The sequence below is a fragment of the Lycorma delicatula genome, chromosome 5, assembly GCF_047948215.1.
Source record: "Lycorma delicatula isolate Av1 chromosome 5, ASM4794821v1, whole genome shotgun sequence".
In the NCBI taxonomy this organism is placed as follows: Eukaryota; Metazoa; Arthropoda; class Insecta; order Hemiptera; family Fulgoridae; genus Lycorma; species Lycorma delicatula.
In genome coordinates, this window is record NC_134459.1 from 20813295 (window position 1) to 20832384 (window position 19090).

Genomic DNA, 19090 nt, shown 5'->3' on the forward strand with positions numbered 1-19090 from the left:
TTGAGCCATTTTCGAAGACTCTATGTTGTCCCAGTCCGGAAATATTAATCAGAATACAAGCCAACACACCCACACGTACATCTACCGGAAGATTTTTTCGGTTGATTTGCAAATCAACATCTGGAAAGTGAAGCTGGGAAAGTAAAGATAAAAAATCATCAAGAAAACTCATTTAACTATGTTCATTAACTTTTTTTTTCTTTTAACCTCCGGGACGACCGTTAGGTATTGCTTCAGAGGATGAGATGAATGATTTGTAGCGTGTGAAAATGTCATGCCCGACCGAGATTCGAACCCGGGACCTCCGGATGAAAGGCCGATGTGCTACCACTCGCGCCACGGAGGCCGGCCATGTTCATTAATTAAATTAACTAAAACCCTATCAGATATTTTTATAAAATTGTGAGGAAGTAAGAAAAATATTATGAATGGGTGTTTTAGGCTGTTTTACAATATGGTAGCGTAAACCTTCGGTTAGTTTCTCGCTTCCACCCCGAAATTGTTTCACATACGGAAGATCCTATAAATTTTATTGCAACTTTAATTTTTTGAAAGTTTCATCTGAACATATATGTAAAATTAAAATGCTGAGACGTTCAGTCGGTAGTAGAAACTTCATTACGATCTGTAAATAAAAAAAGTTTATGAATTAGATTTAAAATTTATGTACTTTAATAAAGAACTTTATTTTTATTATATACATTATGGTCAAGCACATGTCTTTTTTCTTTTATTTATACTGAAATCGTGTCTATTGTAATCTTATTTCATTTACGCGTTGAGTTTGCATCAAAACACATATACGTGATTGTACTGACTTAAGTACTTTCTGTACATACAAGTGTACTGGAATGGGAAAGAATAATATGCTGAACTAGCAATAATTGTAGTAATACATACAATACTAATAATAACAATGGAAGAAAAAATAAAGTAGTCATTTGTATTGCAACTGATTTGTGACGTATTCTGCTATTGGAGCCATCTGATCCCACAGGACATTGTGAATACAGATAGTATATAGGAAATAGGAAAACAGTACCCATAATACGCTATGAATATTTTATTTTATGCAGGGATGCCAGTATAACGGAGCTTTGAGGCTTTTGTGAAGTCACGCACTAGGAGTACCGACCTCCTCTCTTTTAGTGTAAATATAATTCATACTAAGAAAGAAAACTACCGAACGCGCCAACCCCACATTATTATTCTTCGGATAATAAATATTCTAAGATAATAAAACAGTTGGTAGTCATATTCTTCTCTTATTTCTGTAACTGTTATTCTATATTCTATTCGGTACGTGTCATTTACAATAAAGTAATATTGCATCGCACTTTCTCACATTTTGCTTCCTTTATTCGCTTACATTATTTTTATAATAATTGTTTTTTTTTGTATATTAAATTGTTAAACGGGATATTATAAATAAAATTAAAATAAAATATATATAAAATTAATTTTCTATAAATTCATAGAAAATTTATGAAAAGAAGATTTTTTTTATTTAAAAGACAAATTGTATAAAAGGAAAATAGGAATTGTACCAATGACTGGATTCTCTTAATTAGGATGGTTGTTGAGAAAAGATAATCTGCCCACAGAGAAACCACAACTCAAGACAAACCATCCGTCTTAGAAAACAGCTTTCCAGCAATTAAGTATCAATTCCATTCAAAAACCCTGGTTCTGGTTTAACAGGCACGGGCCTGTTTAACCAGAATATTGAACTACGTTAATGATCAAATTTAATTGGATTGACTACCAATCAAGATTATATTACCTGAAAAAATTAAAAGAGGCATTCGAAAACGTGGAATATTGTGTGGCTTGCATAGGTATCTAACTGAATTACAGACCATTCATCCAGTCTGTAATTTTAGGTTTATTATTTTATGTAGATTAAACAAAGTTCATATAACAGATAGCGTCAAGAATAACGGGTACTTTATACTGGAGAAAGAAATAATTGAAATGGTTACAGATAACCTTCTTCAGTAAACCCAGTGATGAATGTAGGAATGTTTAAAATGTAACCCTGTAAAAAATAACTATTACGAGGATATCAAATACAAACTGGACTTTTGTCTTCACGGTTTGCGTTCGAAAATGAATGGACAGGAGCGGAAGGACATTGACTACGGTGATGTGGGGAAGGAATGGACGCTCCACAATCCTCGGGATTCGAGTCTGTCTGATCAGTAGCGACATTTCAGTTCAAGAGATTCCATTATTGGTTGTGCAACGTATTATCATGAAGTTTCTCAAATGAGGGCGTTAAACCCTCTAAAATTTTGACTAGACTGCATGCCAGTTTAGATATGACGTCACATACCCCAGTTTATGATGGGCCAGAAAATTTAAAGGATCATGTGAAGTTACTGAAAATATGAGTCACAATAAACATTCAAGACAACATTAAACATTAGACATTATACGGATACAACATTCTATTGTTCGTGATCTCAATGAAAACCTTAAGATTGTTAAAATTGCTCTGGAAGCGAGTATCTGTCGTGGAAGTACCTATTATATTATAACAAAGCATATTTGGTTCCGTAAAGTCTGTGCAGAGCGGGTTACAAGAATTTGATCCAGAATCAGAAACAGGAAATTTTCCAAAAGCTTCGGAATCGATTTTGCGTTAAATAAATAATTTTCTGAATTGAATAGTCACATATAATGAGACGTTGGTCTATTATTATACTCGTAAGTCCAAATCGGCGAGTATGGAGTGGTGTAAGAGTAAAGAACCTTGCTATGTAAAGACAAAAACACGTTCTCTGCTGGAAAAGTCTTCGCAAACTTGTTTTGGAACTGGAAAGGAGTATTTCTCACCGATTTTCTTCACTGACGTCGCACTGTAAACGCTGCGTAGTACTGCCAGCTATTGGACAAAGTGAAAACCGTCTTCAGGAATAAAGGTGCAGTCAGCTGACCAGAGATCTGATTTCTCTTTTACAACAACTACAGCCCTCACACAGCCGTTAGGACTCAGGATTACCTTGACGAACCTCAGAACATTCCCCGTACAACTCAGATTTTTCCACCAACTTTTTTTTTTGTTTGAGACATTTAAGGAGGCACTGGATGAACATCAACTCCTTAAGTACAGGAGTTCGTGCGTAATTGGCTCGTGACATGGCCTCAAGATTTTTATAAAAAAGGGATCTAACAGCTTCGGGGAAAAATTTATAGAACTTCAGGGAAACTGCTTAGAAAAGCAATAAACTTTTTTGGAACTTTATTCTGTACTAATAAATGTTAAAAACAAAGTCCGATTTATATTTTACTGATCTAGTTAAATCCGATTTTAATGTTCGCGAAGAACTCTTCAATGAATTTTAATACCGTTAAATATTAGCATTTATTGGTTTTCTTGGCATTTCTCCCGCCGCCACCCCATTCGGTCGCCCTAAAGCATAAGACCGATTGTCTGTGCCACAAACGGCTACTGAGCCATGAAACATTTTAGCGACCAGAGTTCTAACTAGCTCCTAGAGCTAACCTAAAAGCGTGAGCGAAGTAAGCGTGGTACCGTACACCACCCGCTTGCGTGTCCAACCGCCCACTTGTCATATATCACTAAAATAATTAGGCACACCCCCCGTGAACTACTAAAACATATATGAATATCAGTAATTAATTTTTCTTGTCAAAGACAGCATTTCACTGCCACGCCCACGCCGCTGAATGCCAGCAAGTACCTGTCTACCATTGAAGCGCTAGGAGCCTTAATCTGGCTGATAAAAAGCCATATCTCTTGGTTAGCTTACTACAGCAGCGTGATAGGAGTCTTTTCCCTTAGGTAAACTACTGATGTCGATTGAACAAAGCAACCACTTCAAGGAACTCCCACACGGTCCGACAATGCGGCTCTCGCAAATTGACTCGCCGCTTGTGAGTGGCCAATATTCCCCTTGACCTCTAAGTTCTAGGGTGACCTAGACACCCTTTAATGTGACCTGAGTTCTGGTCCACTTAAAAGCTGGGCAATCGAACATCATGTGTTCGTTCGATTGGAACTCCCCGCAGACACATAGCTCATTAACTGCCAGGCGCAACCGAAACAAATATTGATTTCAATTTACATGGTTGGAGAGTACTCGGGCTCCCGTTGCCCTTAAAAGCGACGGAGAGGAATAACACCCCCCCCCCCAGATCCTGTATAAATTTATACAAGGACCTTCCCTTACTCGTGACGTGTCATTTTTGCTTCCATCGCGAGGCTGTAAAGCCTGCTCTGCGGAAGAAGATGGGCAACTGTTCGAAATTTGGGACCGGTGCATTGAGATCACCGTTCCGCTCCGGTACACGCCCGGATCGAAACCGCATCCCAAATACCTCGGCCTCCCTGCCTCTTCGCAATTTCCACATGGCCGCCTGAACTTTCATCACTAGATCGATTGGGAGAGCCTTTCCCAATACAGTAGTAGCCTCGTAGGAGGTTGTTTTAAAAACACCAGTGCGTACAATTAAGGCTCTGCACTGGGCATTCCTTTAATTTTGAATAATTGCTCGATTTCTATCCAATCTATGCGCTCAAACGGACGCCGTGTAAGAGGTCGTACTTTCAAAGACACTTCGGTACACCATCTACAAATGACGGCACGACAGTCCGTAATCCTTTCGAGCAATCCTCCTAAGCTTGTGCATCACAGAGACGGCGTCCGCCGCTACTTGCCTAATGTAGTTGCTAAACAGCAACTTCTTATCAAACAAAACATCTATGTACGTATGAACTCGAACTCGACTGATTACACAGCCTTTATACCTAATACGGGGGTTACGACTGTATGATAATTTGTCTGCACCCTTGAGAAGCATAAACTTCGTCTTGGGCACAGAAATCCTTAAATTTTGAATGTCCATCCAGCCCTTTGCGGTTGGCAAAGCCGTCTGCGCTCGGTCTTCTAGCTGCGGTCGTGAATTACCATGAACTTTCAAGAGACAGTCATCAGCGAAAGCCTGAGCCGTGTCCCCTTCCGGGACTGTCAGTCGCAAAAATCCGTATAATACCAGGTTCCACAGCAAGGGATCGAGAACGGAGCCCTGCGCGCTGAATATTAGCGTATCAAATTTAAAAAAAAATGATTAAACCCTGAAAGTGGCACTGAAGATTAGTTGAAAATTAAACATAATTATTATTAAAGTGGGCTAACTTAAATGGAATCTTATCTCCTATACCTTAAGTAGTTTACATTTGTCACAGCCATTAAAGTGACTGATACATGTTAAAAACGATTCGTTAATTTTACGGCAGTGGAAAGCAAAAAATTAAGATATCACTATCTATCAAACATAAATAATATTTATTTTCTAAACTCAGGAGGAAAGATTTATAAAAGTACTAATAAAATAATTTTATTAAATTTGGTTTTTGATAGTTTCTTGTTTTTTCTCTTTCTCTAAAATATTCTTTCTGCATTACATGTAACGAATTGCATTTATTTAATATGGCACGGGTTTTTATTGCTTAGATTCCAAGCAATATGTATTTGACCTAAGCAGATATGTATTTGTAGCTGTTATTACTAATTCAGATCTTAACATGCATTTTCACAAATTTTTACGACAAATATGTTGTCTTTCAGTCACAAAAAGTTATACTACATAACTTGGCTACATGTATAAGCAAAGGCTTACAATGAACATAACGCTTTTTTAGCTGTAAAAAAATAATAAAAAACAATTGACCTTCAAAATGAAATCTATATTTATTCTATATAATCTTCTATTTATCAGTTGATAAATAGAAAATCTCAACCACAAAATAGTAGAGAGAGTGAATTATTTTGTAACTTCCCGAAAATGTATGACTTCATTTCTTTATTTTTTATTGAGACTAGTAGTCTCGTCCATTGTACGTGTATACCGATATGTATTTGTAACTGTTATTACTAATTCAGGATATTAAGTGCCATTAATTAAATCTCCAAAGGGAATTTGCTAGCATTAATTCTAACAGTGAAAACTAATTAGCTCCTTCTCTTTCCTAATCGGAATAAATAAAATAATTACTACTGTAAATATTAGATTAATTATATTACACCTGTTCGTTGATGGAAGTATGTGCATCATTTCTTTTTAAATGATGTCATATAGGGGTGTTGCGGAAAGTATTTCCCGAACTTCAGGTATTGATTCAGGACACCAATATGAGCAAAAAGTTCATATTGACATAATTCCTATTTTACTTGTTTTCCTTCTGGTCGCCATTTTGTGATTTTCAACAAACAGATTATTTCTCAGGAACGGGTAAACCTACTTTAATTAAATTTGGCACATTTAAGCCAAGTGTCTTATTCTACAAAATAAAAAACTTCACCTTCAAAAATTTCAAAATGGTGGCCATATTAATTTTGTAATCTTTAGTATCTTTATAATTAAAAGTAAAGGCAGTTACTTTTACACTGATTTGAATACTAGATCGTGGATACCGGTGTTCTTTGGTGGCTGGGTTTCAATTAACCACACGTCTCATGAATGGTCGAACTGAGACTGTACAAGACTGCACTTCATTTACACTCATGCATATCATCCTATTCATCCTCGGAAGTAATACCTGAACGGTAACTCCCGGAGGCTTAACAAGAAAAAGAAAGAAAGTATCTTTGTAATTATTTGATCAAACATTTACTTATTACAAAATTTATTAAGCATTTTATTTTCAAAAAAATAACATCTCGTTTGTAAAAATTAATTTATAAACAATCGAGTTGTTGCAGACAATTAACCCGGCAGTACGCTTATGTATCGTAATGCAAACTGGTAATTTTTTGCCTGTTTTTATTTCTTCCATTAAATATAAACTAAATAATTAATAAATAATAATGGAAAATCAATAAAAAATATCACCTTGCATTACGGTGCGCATACGTACTGGCGGGTTAATTGTCTTCAATAAATCTATTGTTTGTAAACGGATTTTTACAAATAAGGTGTCATTTTGTTCAAAATAAAATGCTTAATAAAATTTTTAATAAGTAAAACTTTGATCAAATAAATATTTTAAACAAATTACAACCAAAACTGAAATTTCAATTACAAAGATATTGAAGATTAAAAAATTAAGATGGTTGTTATTTTGGATTTTTTGAAATCGCATTTCCAATTTTTTTTATTTTGTAGAATAAGACACCGTTCTTAGATCTACCAAATCTAATTAAAGTAGGTTTAGTCGTTCCTGAGAAATAGTGTTTTTGTTGAAAATTACAAAATTGTGTCTAGAAGGAAAACAAAGCAAAATGGACTTATGTCGATATGAATAGTTTCTTTCTCAAGAACACATTATCGTTCAGTTAATAATGTAGCTTTAAAGAGCGAACTTAAAACTATAATGTGGCGGCCTACATGGCGCAAGTGGTAGCATCTCGGCCTTTCATCCGGAGGTCCCGGGTTCGAATCCCAGTCAGACATAGAATTTTCACACGTTAAATAATTGTCATTTCATCTCATCCTCTGAAGCAATACCTAACGGTGGTCCCGGAGGCTTAAATATATCTATACTGTAATATAAAATTAATATAAATATTCAGACAAAATTATCGTAAAATATTTTCACTTAAATACTAATATAAACAACTAAATAATAATACGAAAATAAACATATCTAAAAATATTGAATATCGTACATTTATTTGGTTATACCTATTGGAATCATTCTTTCGAGCGAAGAATGACTTCGATCGTTAATCAAAATTCAATGTGCAAATCTTGTTTCACTTTATATTGAGCGGCTAGTTCATCGTACCATACAGGTACCGTGATTCATCAGATTAGAAACTATATTATAGCCAGCAGGCCTCAGTGGCGTGAGTGGTAGCGTCTCGGCCTCACCCGGGTTCCGTAGGTCTCATCCTTAAGGTCCCGGGTTCGCATCCCGATCAGGTACAGCATTTTCACACGCTAAAAAAATTATCATTCATCACATTCTTTGAAGCAATTCTTAACAGTGATCCCGGAGGTTAAAAAAAAGAAAAAGGAGAATACTATACTATACTATAGAAAAAATCAGAAAAGGTATAAATATATTTTTATTTAATTATTATAATATTATCAGATAAATTAATACCGATGAAAAGTATAGCTGGAATTTTGCCGCTTAAAAAATTCAGCTTACTGTATTATTATTTTACTGATAATAAAAACATTTACAGTACTTACTCATTTAACGTCAACTTATCTGCTCAAGAAGTAAATTTTTATTTTTCCATAATTTTGTCAATCTCGCTAAAAACATTAATATTAGATTTCCCAGTTTTATTAAAACTATTTTTAAAAATTACGAGTAATTTATATTGTGTTATTATTAATCGAATTTTCCTTTTATTTATTATACAGTCCTGTAATGAACATTATTAAAATTTTTACACAAAATTCCACAAAAATTAAGTGTAATATTCTTTTAACAAAAAAATATTTTTTTTAAATAGCCAAACTGAATGTATTTACTGTTTTTATATTGTAATTGTTACTAGGTATTGCTTAATTTTAGCGTAATAACTTATATCTTGATGTCACATTCTACATTTAAAGTACTGTATACATATTGTAGGTATTCTAAAAGTAATAACGCTATTATATCACATTAGAAATAAATGTTCATGAAAGACGTTCACCATTTCTGAAGCGACGATGAAAAGTAAAAAAAAATAAGTTTCTTCCGGTTGGTAAAATTAAATCTTGGCACCGTCGTTTCTCTTTCCTCCCTTCAGTACGCGAATTTTTTTATAATAACGCCGCACGAAGTAGGTTCATCTCAATCTGGTAACGAGATAGAAGCGTAATTTTATGAGTGTCTGCTTGCTGGAGCAAAATGAGGAAAAAACTCTCTTGGCATATCGAGCACATAACTCATTCTATAACGAATTTCAATTTAGAACAGGTCAAATTCCAGTCAAATACGAATGAAAACGATTAAACCTGAATAAATAAAGAACACTGAATCTTTATTGCCCTTATAAGAGATTCAAAATCTTAATTTTCGCTCTTCATTTCTTCTACATACCACAATGAACAGAGGAATAGAACCGACCCAACGTAATTGCTGGAAGCTTTCCAAACTTCGTTTCGTCAATCCTCGTATCGCTCCAGCAGGCGAATTCGCTCGATTAATGTAAGATTTTCTTGCAAAAGAAATTTCTTCTCGTCTTCTTACCATTGCGCCTGAAATTTTCCATCAGTCGATAACAGTTCAAGATAACTGCTAACCAATTCGGTTGGTTACTATATATTTCTTTCCCGTCTAGATAGCACTATAGCAGAGCTACAGCTCTAAAAGGAAAAGTATATTAATCGGTCCAATTTGGACATATGCGGTTTCCACCGGATCTTGATATTTGACACCTTTTTTTATTATATTTTTTACCCAAACCTCTCAAAACTGGCCTCGCCACGGTTGGCACACTCAGTCTTCAGAGGGGGTGCCTTTCAGCCTCTAACATCCCAGATGGCCATGCTGAGCCCGGCCATTTAGTTCCCAGCACCACCACCCGATCCGCCGGGACTTCTTTCCATTGCCTACCTCAAATGGGGGTGTCCCCGAAGGGGGCTTCCCCACCGGGTCTCGGTCTTTACATCACCCCCTACCTCCCCAGGAGTCCCCGTTCACTCATCGGAAGCGGGACACCTCAGCATCCCACCTCTCATGAGCGGGGATATCCGCCCGTCCCTATTTTAACATTTCACACGAGCATTACCCTGTTTCGACCTCCTCTGCGGCCTTCTTCTTCATGACCCTACTTATCATTCCGATTATCACCTTCCAATTCCCATCACCATGAAACATAGCCTCAATAATGTTCTCTGGAGTTACAACTCCGACTCTGCAAAGCACCTCACACCTCTCGTCTACCCATTTCGGGCAATGGAAAGTAGTATGCTCTACCGTGTCTATCTCCACACAGTAGAGACATACGTCAGATCTCCTCCTCTTCCTCTTATGAAGGTTAAAACAGCCGTAACCCGTCATAAACTGGGTGAGCTCAAACGAGGATTCCCCATGTCTCCTCTGAAGCCACGGCTATATGGACGGAATCAGCCTCCATGTCCACAGCCCACCCTCAGCTCTCTCCCACCTATTTTGCCAGTTAACCTCTAATTCTTCCCTGGCATTCCTTTTACTCCTCCCCATGGCTTTCTCAATTTTTTCCTCCACCAATAACTCTAAGAGGAGAGCGACAACACGACCAGAACGGCCTCCGTTGAGACGGAGGCAGAATCAAGCAGAGGCTTGATTCGGATCTTCATCATCACCTAGGATTGCCGTGTCATCTGCAAACGATGGCCGTGACATAATCCGAAGGAAGGTCTGATGTAAAAATTGTAAAATAAAGAATTTGAAATTGATTTTTTTATAATTATTTACTTTTCCGGCTATTTAATTTATGTTATGTAAAGGAAAGAATACTAATAAATACAAATTTTCCTCGTCCGGTTTTTGTAGATCTTTCATAACCTCCTCTAAACAAAAATACAATTTTATCACTGGAAAAGTTCGGAATTATGTATGTTAACATTTTTTCCTCTTTCTCTCTCTCTCACTAGACTGGATGAGCTGATTTGGATTAAATTTCTGTATATGAGGCATGATGCCATTTGATTATGTTCACAATCTGTCAAGCAAGCAGATACTTGTGTCAATAGAGAAAAATCTCTATTCACTCGATCTGGATTCTTAAAGGATCCAGGAGGGCTTTATATGCAAAATTTCCTCAGTTATTTATTGGTGGTTTTTATTTTTACATGCGTTTAAAAACAAAGCCGCTATTGGCAAAAAATAATACTTTTTCCTTAATCTGTTAATAAAAAATACAAAATTCTTATTCGCTTATGTTCGCTAGGGCACACCTTTATTCTACATACTTTTCCAAACACATTCCAATAATTTATTTTCGAGGTAAAGGCGTTTTTCAGTCTCTGTTGACTCACCTAAGGACCTCACCTCACCTCACCTAAGGACTCACAATACAGACCTTATGGATTCCGCACATTAAAATTTCACTCATAGTTTTTGGATTTTTCACATAATTTAGTCCCCCTTAGGTAGTTAGGATACTTTCTAATGATGTTTCGTTTTAATTCAAACTCCATAATGGGAGGAAGGAAAAATTCCTTTTTTTAATTTCTGGACTCAAATTTATAACATATTAAATGATTCCATTACATTAAGTTGTCATTGTCATTCATTACATATTTGCAAATTTTCTTTCAGAAGTGGGAGATAATAAATCTAATTTTTTTCATTAGTAATCATTTTGATTGATAACTTCAGACTGGATAAAACCAATTTTTATGAAATCTTGAATGATGACATCGAAATACGGATCGTTGATACTATTTAAATTTTATTACAATTAAGCAAGGAGGGGTGGGGAGATATGATCATCTTTGGTTTCATATCTCAATATTTTACTGGGAGTAGAATAATTTCTTTACATAATGTTTTATTTGCATATTTAAATATTTGAGTATTCTACTTAATTTGCCTCGTTATAATAGTCTGCCCAGGGCGAAGACTAAGATTTATTAACGTCTTTTGTAAGTCAGTTTTATTATTATAGTTTAAATAAACTATTTATTACTTAAAAAATGAAAAGAATATAATATATTTACATACGAAGTTTTATTTATTTGCATCTAAAAGAAGTATGTAATGTGAAATAAATGATTTGACTGATTCTGTAGAATGTAAAAAAAATCTGAATTCAAAAAATTAAGTAAAATAGGAAGGAATTTAGATTTATCTCCAGAACAAGATTTTGATAAAATTTTTAAGTTAATTAAAATAATACTTTTTTTTCACCTTTAGTACCACCGTTAGATATAACTTCAGAGGATGAGATAAATGACTGGCAGCGTGTGAAAATGCCATGCCTAATCGGGTTTCCAACTCAGGACCTCCGGATGAAAGGCCGAGACGCTACCACTCGCGACATGGAGGCCGGTAATTAAAATAATACTGCATGTAATTTTCTACAACAGAAACCAAAATAAATGAAACAAAATATAGAATTACATACATAAAAAAACAGCTGTTTTTTTATAATTATTATTTGGTTTAGAATACAGTATTTAAAAAAAACAAGGCTTTAAATGTTCCTAATAAACATGTTCAGTAACCCAATTTAAAAAAAAAAAATCAGAAAAACTATAAATATTTGAGCGCTTAGTATATGAAGTAAAGTGATAAAATATTAACAGTTTTGTGTTACCAATGGTATTTTAGATGCAATAGCTAATATTAGAGATCATAAAAAATGATATTAAATTTTCCTAAAAGATTCCATATATAACATTTTTATATGAAAGATTGTAATAATGGAAACTACTGTAAGGATGTAAGGAGGCTGTGAAAAATCGCAACGTAATTTAGAAAAGAGACCAGATGGCTTGTGCTTTTTGATATCACCATCTGCCCAAATGCGATTACCAAGCCTAAGAGAAGAGATAATATTTTTTAGTGATAAGATCAAGTGTATGTTGGTTTTGACTTTTTAATTCAATTTTAGTTTCGTAAAAGATAATTGTTTAAATTTAAAAAAAAGAAGTAATTACGTTAAAATTACGTGCATAATTAAGTTAAAAAAAAATTGAAGGTAAAGGAAATTAATATGTAAAGTAAGTAAACTCTGTATATTCCGTATAAAATAAACTGTGTCTATAAATTGGAATATACACAGTGTATGTACTTAAATTATATGTGTGTTTATTATAATAAATTCACACACACACACACACACACACACACACACACACACACACACACACACACACACACACACACACACACACACACACACACATACATACATAAACTTTGTTAAAGCATTTTTAATATTTGCTAGTTGTAATTTAAATGATAATCCACAATTTTTGTACATTTAATTTCTTGTATATCGCAGTCATTGAATGTAATATAAATTTTACTTAATTTTTTTTAAATCTTTTATTTAACTCGCTTTAGGAATAATCAAATCTTGCAACTGCTATATCTTTTGATCTATCGTATGAAAATCAATGAAATTTGGTACACGTATGTAACTTCGATGACAATACAGCACTACTGTGTCGGAATTTGATATGACCCACCCCCACGCTGACAAGCACTACCCCTACGCGAAATTCATGCATTTAGTTGAAAATTTTCATTTCTCATGAATTATCGTATGAAATGATTGAAATTTGGTACACGTATGTAACTTTGATGTGTAAAAATAAATATTTTTGCTTCTTTTAGTCTTAAAAAAAAAATACAAAAATATATTTGATTACATATAAAAATTTATTTTTTAAAAAAGCTATTATTTAACTAATATTAATATTAACATTTATAAAAAAACGAAACAAATTAGAAAACCCCTCTAAATAGTAAAAAATACGAATTTAATCAAATTGAGAATTTTAAACAAAAAAATATAATGTATTAACAAATATAAAAATGAACTGAAAACTAAAAAATAAATTGTATAAATATCTAATAAATAACCAATAAACAAATATAATAATTATTACATTTTAAAATTAAAAGTAATGAAAATATTTAGTTAAATAAAAGCGTGGAGCAGTTTTTATAACAATGCTTTAGAATAAGTATTTATAGACATTTGCTGTATTTTAAAATATATTTTTTGTTTAATGAGGTTGTTTAGTATATGTATACACTTTAACTATGTAATAAAATAACTCAAGTTTTAATTCTTTAATGGTTCAAATTTGCACCCAGATGACCTTTAAGGGTTAATAAGATTAAAAATAAAAATTAAATTTAGAAATCTTGCACAAAGTTATTACATTTTGACAGTAATCTGACAAATTATTAATTATTTAAATTGTAATCGTAATTATGAATTCATTAAATAAAAATTCTTAATTAATTAAAATGAAACTTTTAGCGGAAAGAGTGCGTTCAAATTGGCTTAGATTACAAGCAGAATTCGAAGATGAACTTCAACTATGTGAGAACACGTACAAAGAAAGCGAGTGGGTGAATTTTCCCAGATTGTTACTTGTAGCTAGTCAGTCTCAACTAGAGAGGTTCCAGCAGAACTTTCCGCCTCCTCGAGTCGTTATTGAAAATGAAAATGAAGATTAATTGTTGTAAAAATAAATGTTGTGTTGTTTTAAATAAATTATAAAAACTGCTTTATAATTAAATTACTTTTAATTTTAAAATTTAATAATTATTACATTTATTTATTGGTTATTTATTAGATATTTATATAATTTATTTTTTACTTTTCAGTGCATTTTTATATTTATTAATATATTATTATTATTTTTTTTTTTTGTTTAAAATTCTCAATTTGATTTAATTCTTATTTTTTTTACTTTTTAGAGGGTTTTTCTAATTTGTTTCATTTTTTATTAATGTTAATATTAATAGTAGTTAAATAAAAGCTTTTTTAACAAATAATTTTTTTATTTAATCGAATATATTTTTGTAATTTTTTTTTGTTGTTTTAATTTATATTAATAAATTTAAAAAATAAATTTTACTTACTTTTTTATTTATATGTATGAATATTAACTTAAATATAATTTATTTAAGTTAATTTCCTCTTGATTGGATAAATTAAATATAACAACGTATATTTTACTTAAAAATATTATATTTATTAATCTCTTGGGGTAACCAATCAACTACATAAACATATAAATTAAATTAACTACGTTTCACTTAAAATTCTCTAAGCTTCCTCAGGTGACACATCATCATATAGAATTTTCTTGCATACTAAGAAATTAACTGATCTACTTATCCTAGATAACAATATTATACCCGTCTTTTTTGTAATAGATCCCCCTACTCACATGACTCATCTTATCTTTAGATAATTATATGTATCTCTTTATATAAGCTGATTGCTATTTCCTGTGTATTGAAACCTTTATAATGTAAATATTTTTCTGAAGAATTATAGATATTAAACATTATTTTCCTTAAAACTAAATTTATAATATAAATATGATTTTATAAATTAAATTAACATATATGTTGCTTTACGGCTATGTCCGGTCTATTGTTGACAGAATTTGTATTTTTCTCGATGTAAATCATTTCTAGAGTGGTCCTTTATGTCTATTTTGTTCTTTGTCTAATATTTTGGTGCTGTTGAACTCAAACGAGTGTTTATGTTCGTTCTACTGTATGTTTTGTGAGCGCTGTCACTTCCTTTTACAAAATGAAGGAAGTATTGTGATCGCGAAATATTATGGTTTTCAGATTTCAACGGAAATATCCATTTTGATCATTCCTGAGTCCATTTTGACTAGTTTCGGCGTGACATCTGTACATACGTATGTATGTATGTATCCCACATAACTCAAAAACGATTAGCCGTAGGATGATGAAATTTCGGATTTAGGACTGTTGTAACATCTAGTTGTGCACCTCTCTTTTTGATTTCAATCGACTGAACCAAAAGTGTCCAAAAAAGCCCAAAATCATCAAAAATTGGATTTTGGACTTTTTCTAATTCCAGAAATAAGCTCTCATTGAGAGCTTTTCGACGTTATATCAGAAGTGGTACTTATTTTTATTGGTTCCACAGTTATAGCCAAATGAAATTTTAATTAATGAAATATTTGCATCTTATAGGGGAACGCACATCGTTCGAATCACACTTAATCTCCTTTCTTTTTTTTTGAATTTAAATATATTAATAATTAACCTCTGATTGTAAAAAAAATGTACGATAAATAAAATTCAATTTTAAAGTCCTGAACTGGACTAGACAGTCCAGTAGTAATTCTGGTTACAAGACTTATTCAGTTTAAGGTATTGTACAACATTAATTGAATGTATGTTATGAAGAAACACAAAAAATACCCAACTAAATATAAAATTAAAAAATAAAGTAATTTGATATGAATAAAATACACATTAATTATATAAAGTATAAATACATGAAATAATATTAACTTCTTAAAAATTAAAAATAATTTCAGAATAATTCAAATTTACAAGTAAATGTTAAACAAAATTGTTTTTTTTTTAATGTTTGTTTTGAAATCTGTTTTATAAAAAAAAGCTGACAACTGTCAAGTCCTACAACTGTTGGTTGTTTGTTTCTGATGTGCGGCTTACACACACAACTTAATTTAAAATATCTATCATTTTATTTAAATATAATATATTTTCCTTTATTTAATTCAATGATTCTAACTAAAGCGTGCGCTGCTTTTCCGTATTTAATTCGCGCGGGTATGGCGGTACTAGCGGCGACGATCGGCACTAACTAGTGTAATTTCACAACCTACATAATACAAATTTCGCTTGTACGGTCGGCAGATTGGTGTAGCCGCTAGACTTAACGCACCAGGCACCGAATCAACCGGGCGACCGTGTTCGAGGCCCACCAAGACCCATTTACTTTTTTGCACTTTATATTTTCCATTTATTTAATTCTTTCGCTCACCTGTGACGTCAAACATAGCAGTAGTTTAAAGCTTTTTTTTGTGGTGGGAATGCAATTTTGCAACAATTGTTTTTGCAAATATTGTAATATTTAATTGTTAACAAATACTTCAGCCATCTCCTTATAATTTTTAGCCCAAGACCCATCTGATGTTTTCAAAGGAGAATGTGAGGAGGAGGTCGATGGAAGCTGCTCAAAACCATCCATAAGGTGTAATTTTCTCTACATAAAGACGATAGGCTTTCAAGATAAAACTTAAATGTCTCGCTGTTATAGGTTAGCAATAGCCGTTTCAACTTTCGAGCTTTTCTGTTTAGAAATGTCTTATCCTTGGCTCTACTGTGTCGTTACCACCGCCTCCTGAGCCTCTTTTCAGTAGTAGTGAGATTTAACATCTACCTGGGATGGTTTGTATTCATTCGACCCTCAAGTTTTACCTCTGGTGTCGACTGCCTCCTGTAGGATTTTAGTCATAAAGCTCGCGTTATCGGTATCATCGGAGGATCTTAACCGAACAAGCAATACTAACTCAACCTCAATTCACCTACGATACGAATTCTAGTTTGTCCTGTCGTTGTGGAGCCTTCTTGATTACTAAAGTGCTGACACTGAGCAGAACGGCTGAGTTGTCAGAAATTGAAGTTGCTATCAACTTCGGTATACATCCGCGAAATTCCCGAGGATACAAAAAAGTCCAAAATGTCAGGGATCTTATTAGGATTCGACGGCAGTAGGTAGACTGCATTCCAGAGATCATATTTATTTTTTATTTATTTATTTTTGTTCGTTTTTTTTATTTTTCTGGGCGAAAAATGGTTCCAGGTTATCATCCGAGCACGATATATTTACTGTAATAAACAAAGATATATCACATTAATGTCTTAGAATAGTAAAATTACCATCTACTTTACGGCAGTTAACATGAATAGGTGAAACAAACTACAGTAATTCAAATACTTGAATGTAGATGGACGGTCCAGAAACCGTAAAACATAAGACTACATTTCATTATCACCTAGAATACTTCGTTAAACTTGCAACGCAATGCCGCATAACAGATACAATCCACAAGGCTGTCGTGCACTCCTAGTTGGCAGTCGCACCGTGTACATCTGTTTGCATCATCAGATACCCATGAGTGAGCCTCGTCTCACTGACGATTATCACTGCGGATATTGATATCAATGACGCTCTCTGTTAACGGATCACACTGAGATGCTTCCTAATAACGCCATCAGAGCCCTGCCTCTCAGTGAAATTAGTTCAGATCCCCAGTGAGAATGCTTAGTATTCCAACTGCCGCCCACAATAAAACGTGAACCAAGAGTTGAGAAGATATCAGAGAAAGAGGCAACTTCGTCAAGTATCGAGAAGGACAGTATACTGCAAACACTTTTAAGCAGTCAGTCCTGGATTTCTACTGAGCTCGACTAAATGTGATTTGTTGAGTACTCCGCAGTTGATGTTTTATGACGTCTTTAATTATAACCGCCATACCTCTGTGTGCTCTGCCATCGGCTTGGTTAGTACAGTAAATAAAATAACCTCAAATTCGAAGGAAATTCCGATCAATGAAGTGCGCTTCGAAACAAAGACAATATCTAAGGATTCAGTAGTTAATAAAGCTTCTAGTTCTTCTCTCCGATCTGCTAGTCCATTAATATTTCAAATTGCAATTCTCAGGAACTTAGCCATTAACAGAGTTTGGTAAGCACGTTCGTAATAAGTCCTATTAAGTTTTTTACTCATTTCACGAGAAACTATATATTGGATGCTACCTTATCTAGCTTGTCCTCAGAAGTACTCTGGACATTTTCACCAACAGCCCCAGCGTAAGATCTTGGACAAGTAGAAGAATTCGTGTCTGGATCAACCCTCATTTTCCTACTTAATGATTGGAAGGTTACATTATCCAAATTGAAGAACGTCTACCTTGATTTCCAATAGGATTAGTTAGTCTCCTAATCGATGTAACCCTTTTCCTGTGTTTTGTCTCCATAATCTTTTTGTAAACCTTACAATCCCGGTAGTTTTCTGAATGGTTACACTGGTATAGCGGGCAAACAGCTGGCGTGTTCTTATCTTTAGTGCAATCAGCAGTCCTATATCTATCAACGCATTTCTCACATTGATAAGGCCGCATATGGTTATTTTTCGTATGGCTGTACTATTGACAACCCATGCACTGCACGAGTATTGGAGACCGTCTGAACACCTCAATGGTAACCTCACAATTGCGAAATATTTTTACTCATACATCTCCTTCTTGTTATCTCTCGGCTAAAGATTTACAAAGGAATTTGGTACTGGTTCTTTTGTGATTCTGTCCCTCGCATTGATAATGTTGCGGACTGCATAACCGTAACTCTAATGTTCTTCTCTAATAAGCTCAGTTGGAACAGAGGAAGTAGATTCCTTACTACTATACGAAAAGCTCTTTCATCTTTCTTGGTGAAGGTGTGGCCGATCAGTTGGTGTTGCCTCACAAAGTCAATTGTCTTTACGTAGACTGCCACATCCATTGAAAAAATGCGTAGTTGTTAAGAGCTGAATATTTTAATAATGTAATCGCATTTATCGATTATTATTTCAAATAATTCGTATAACCTCATGATATCACTTGCCATACAGGACTGTAGGTGGTGGCTTAATTGCGTCCTAATCAGTTT